The sequence below is a fragment of the Columba livia genome, chromosome 11 (genome assembly GCF_036013475.1).
Source record: "Columba livia isolate bColLiv1 breed racing homer chromosome 11, bColLiv1.pat.W.v2, whole genome shotgun sequence".
Taxonomy (NCBI): domain Eukaryota; kingdom Metazoa; phylum Chordata; class Aves; order Columbiformes; family Columbidae; genus Columba; species Columba livia.
The window spans coordinates 18,827,232-18,832,691 of record NC_088612.1 but is presented as its reverse complement, the minus strand read 5'-3'; positions in this window follow the sequence as shown (position 1 = coordinate 18,832,691).

Genomic DNA, 5,460 nt, shown 5'->3' with positions numbered 1-5,460 from the left:
GCTGTCTGGGAAGAGCTGGATATAACTTTGTGCCATTAGACCTGTTAGTGAAAGACATGTGAATAAATTATAGCCCCAGGAGAGGGTCATTTTCTGTGTCAAAGTTGATTGCCTACTGCCAACCCTTTTCCACTCCAAGGCCCACACGTGTTCTCTCTAAACTAGAACTCCAGAAAGGCTTTTTAAGAGCAGCGGGAGCGGAACAGAGAACTTGTCATCATTAGCATTTGACAGGATTTTTAAAGAAAGAAATAGCAGTAGCTGTAAGGACACTCCAGAGGTGCATTAGAGGAATTCAGTGGAAGTCTTCTTTTACAACTGAAGTGCTCAGCAGAGTATAGTGTATCATGTGTTTTGGGACTTGCCATGGGAAGATTTGTTAAGAAGGAAGGGGAAATAAGATCTCAAATACCCTCTGCAAGCACTGTGGGCCAGGCTGAAGTCCCTGGATAGAAAAAAAGAAAAAAGGTCCTAATTTTCTAAATAATGTTTTATCTCCATAGTCTCCATATTGAGGATCCTCTCTGCTTCAGCTGGCCACAGGATGCAGTTCTGCTCTTGTCTCATCTCCTGACAGTCTGACACCGTAGGCTGGGATGGAGGCATTCCTGATTTACCAGCATAGTACACCAGATTCCTGCATCTAGTGCAGTTGCCGTCTGACTGGGGTTATTTGGGGAAGATCACCGTTTTTAGCTGCCGTTTTTAGGCAAGCTGTCAGGGTGCTGTTCAACAACTCACTGGCTTTTCCCTGAATGTTTTAGCCACCTTCTTTTTTTCACTAAATAGGCCGGTATCTTTGTTGTCTTTAAAGGAGCTGCAATCAGAGGTAGCACAATACATAAAGAAACTATTTGTAATTTTGGTAATTGTACTGTCTATAATATGTGCAACTCCTCTAAACAGTCTATTTATTATTTTTGGCTCATTTCTTTAGGGTAGGAGGATGGATTCAGTGAGACAAATGGATAAGCACTCACTGACTTCTACCTGTATAAAACAGACAGTTATAAGTCAGCTTTCATGAAGTGGCTTGTGCTGTTGCCTTCCCTTACTCTGGAAACTCAAGGTATGTCAACTATACCATATCCTCCTCTGAGGATTCCTGGCAGTTCTTTAAAAAGCTCACAGCCTTTTACCACGAAAAGTTTGGCTTGTTCATTCTCATCTTTTTTCACCTGAAATTTCAAACAATTTCCTGTAGTAGACCTTTAATATAACACCCTCAGATATAATCTCTCAGGTTTTATAGTGGTTACAACTCCAAAAAATAGAAAACTTTGATCTCTGATAACTACTAAACTTTTATATATATACATGTGATCGCTTTCTTTGGATTTATTGCATCTTAATGCTATGCAAACATCTCAGATGATAAAAAGTTCTGTTAACTGTGTAGGAATTGATGTTCGATGATTTCTGTATACTCCAAAAATTCTTACAGCACACTATTGCCTTATTGTTAGCCATACCAATGTAAATGTACTGGTTTTGTTGCTTATCTCAATGGTCAGGTCCAGCCTGGTATCAGAGGTCCCCTATGCTAGTTTCTGTGTGTTATTTGAAGTCTTTTTTTTTTTGTGCTTTCATCCCTTCCTTTTCCCTCTTATTTGGTATCTGTTCACTGGAATTGATTTAAATTGGGGTTGTTTAGCCTGGAGAAGAGAAGGCTCCAAGGAGACCTTAGTGTGGCCTTTCCATACTTAAAGGGAGCTTGTAAGGAAGATGGGGACAGACTTTTTAATAGGGCCTGTAGTGATAGGACAAGGCGTAATAATTTCAAACCAAAAGAGAGGAAATTTTTTGCACTGAGGGTGGTGAAACGCTGGCCCAGGTTGCCCAGAATGGTGGTAGATGCCCCATCTCTGGAAACATTCAAGACCAGGCTGGACGGGGCTCTGAGCAACCTGATCTAGTTGAAGATGTCCCTGCTTGTTGTAGGGGAGGTGCACTAGATGACCTTTAAAGGTCCCTTCCAACCCAAACCATTCTGTGATTCTAAATGGGTGTCAGAATTCTTACCTCAAACCAGTGTGAGAACTGAGGGGGGGGAGAATGGTTTCAGTGAGACAGCCAGGAGAACAGTCATTGTGGGGACATCTACCTGGATAAAAAAAGCCAGTGCAGATCTAGTGAGTACGTGTGAATAGACTAACTGCATGAAAATATAACACTATTTTTCTGCGTTCCTCCAGCATTTAATGAGCAGCATGCAGAAATGAAGCTTTCCCACAGAAAATAACCCTCTTGTAGTGGTCACAAGCCCCAGGAGGTATGTCCCAACAAAATGTTTAGGCTGAGCCATCCACTTCTTGCTTCTCACTTAAGCCTGGTGGGCAGTGCTGTCTTTCATAATGTAAGGGGAATTGCTCTCAAGGAGCTGTGCCTTCAGTTAGTAAGGGTGTGTTTGAGCAAAGTACCCATCTGCTGGGGAAGAAAGACTGCGTCTGTTTCTCTCTTTTCACTTTCTGACATCTATGTCTCCTCAAAGGCAGATCTTCCATCTGCCAACCCAGCCTCTGTGCTTCTGCAGTGGTTACAGGAAGGGATGGACGGACGTGTGAAGTCACTGCACTTGGACCATCTATGCTGCTTGATGCTGAGAGCCGAGTAGCAGCTCGAGGTATAACAAACCAGACTGGGATTGCTTCACCGAAGCACTGAGCCATCCCAAAGCCAAAGGGTCACCAGTCATTCACTGACTGCGCTATTTTTACTGCTGAAGCTGAGGTGGACAGGCAGAATTACCACAGCTGGTTTTCTTCTCTCTGGTCATATTCTTCCTTCACCATTTATTTGTGTTCATTCATTCTGACAGGTCACTGAAGGTCTTTTTTGATCACTTGTGCTATGCAAGCGCTTTCCCCACAGTGATGCTGCAGGATTTCATTTGTTCATTAAGTTGAGATCCTGAAAAGACAGGTCTTTTTAATAGACATTAGCATATGTGATATTCTGGATTTACATGTTAATGCACTGTGCAAGCATGGGAATAGCAGCGGAGAGCCATCGGCTGAGCTGCCTGGGGCTTTGTTCCTGGCACTATAACGCTTTGGGTGCCTTAGGGTGTTAGAGCTCTTAGGTGCATGAGGAATGTGAGCTGTCTAAGCACCCAGGAAAACTGGCAGTCCCCTTTTATGGATTTATCCTGGTTATTTCAAGCTGCCACTTGCATTAGGAAAGAACCAGTCAGTCCAAAGTGGAAGCAACCTGGGGTGCAGCTGGTCTCCCTAATGAGACATGTGCAGGTATAGGGAGATGGTGGCAAAAAGAAATGCTTCCAGGTGGAAAGCCACAGTTAGTTTCTAGTAGTTGTGGCACTGAAATGAAGTTCAGGGCTGAGCTGGTGCCTAAACCGATTCGATAAGGGACTTCAGATCAACTTCTTAAATACTGGCTTTACAGAATACATAGGACTGAATTACTGTTACACCAGCAGAACAGCTGTTACTTTCTGCTTGAAAATTGCCACAGAAAATGTCAACTAATGGCAAATTTTGTTTTTCTAGTACCTTACATCTGAGTGAACTTTCATGGTACCTGCCGATGTCCTGACTCATCTCAGCAGCAGCAAGGCACGCTTTGCTCTCTGACCAGTTGAAAAATGGAACTTCTTACAGGTAACTTCTGCAAATATCCAACATGGCTCCCTGCAGGTAAAGTCATAGTTTTCCCTACTCACCACTGTCCAAATGAGCTCATTAGTACAGCTGTACTGGAGCTAAAATTCTACATTACTGAAGTTTTTTCCCTTCCAAATACACTCACAGTTCTGTTAGGAATGTGATACCAAAATCACACCGAATCGGTACCTCAGCCATTCAGGCAGTAATGTTTTTGGGTTAAGTTGTACTGCTGCAGCTTCATTTAACAGTGCTGCGGTGTGTCTGGATTTAAAGTCTGCAAGGCGAAACAAAACTGTGTTACTGTAGTTCTGATAACTGTCAGCTGGGCAAGCCTAGCAAGGCCCTCACGCAAACAGTTGGTAGAAATCAGTGGGAAGGGCAAGGATATATGGAACATTTGGTCTGTTATAATCTAAAGCTTTGGAATTTAGAAAGATTTTTTGGATTAGTAGGTGCTTTATACTGGAGAACTGGTTTTCATCCAGAGGCTTACTTTACGGTGATGGATCATGTTTGTGTGTGAAATCATGTCATAAAGTCGATTTCCTACAACACCTCTGTAATTACATGTGTCTTGCCAAATGGATTCTAACCAATAAGTACAAGTATTTGTAAGAGGCTGTCTTCAGGCAAGGTATAATAACCGTTGTGCTTTTGCACATGACAGTGGGAAACAGAGCTGTGGATGCTACCAAATTATCAGGTAAATAACACTCCTTTAAGGTTTCAAATGGTGATACTGTACGTTGGTGCCTGATATGTCATCACATTCGAATCTGCTCCAAACCCACAAAACATTGCATAGCATCACCACTAATAGCACTGTGACAATGTTAATAACACAAACGACGCATACAAATGACTCAGTAGCAACGTATGTGATCCAGCTTTCATTGCCAAAATTTGAATGATTATGGACCAATGAAAAGCCACTTTTCTGCTCTGGAATATGTCTGATGGCAACAAAGTCACTCCTGGAAAAACAATACTTTCCCTTTCTTAATTTTCAGAAGCTGTCTCCATATTCTTTCTGAGCTAGCAGGTGGGGTTTATTTGTAGAGTATTTAAGTCAGCAATATTAAAGCCTCTAATGCTCACTGATTATCAGCAATATCTTTAAGCTCCAGACTGCATAAGCATAACAAGTCAAGAGAGTTCTCGAAAGCACAGTAGAAGCAGCAGCTGAGGGTGGTTATGCTATTTTGGAGATGATGCTTTTATTTTGATCAGTCTCTTTTGCTTCCTCTTACATTCTTTGAGATTCATTGCAGGGTAAGCTATTGACTGCCCAGTATATGACTGGTGGACGATCATATATACTTTGAAAACATTGTAAATGAAGCTGTAACCATTCTTGCAATGCCTGCATTTTGCATTAAATTAATAAAAAGGTGCTAAATATGTGGATGTTTAAGAACACGTCTCCGCCAATACCGGTGTGCTCATATATACAGTGTAAACAGTATTGTGTGCTCTTGCTTTTTATAGTAAAAACTCTAAATGTAAATTCCAGGAGTAGGAAGCTCTATATCTTATGTTTGTCTGCCTTGCTGCATTATTCTGATTCAGAAACTGTGCTTCCTTACCTGCCAAATCACTGTAATTTTTGCCCAGTTTCCAGTTTTGATGTAATGGCAGTGTGTGTTACGTCCCTTGGTAAAGGTCCAGTTATAAGTTTTTAGTGTTTACGGTATGTTTTCTAGATTCAATAGAATTACACCTATTAATCCAAATCACTTCATTCTCCTTTATCAAGATGAGCCTAAGGGTCAATTAGTTGTTTCCAGCTTTTTTTGGTGTTTATACCTTTCTGCTGAAACGTGTGTAATGTCCT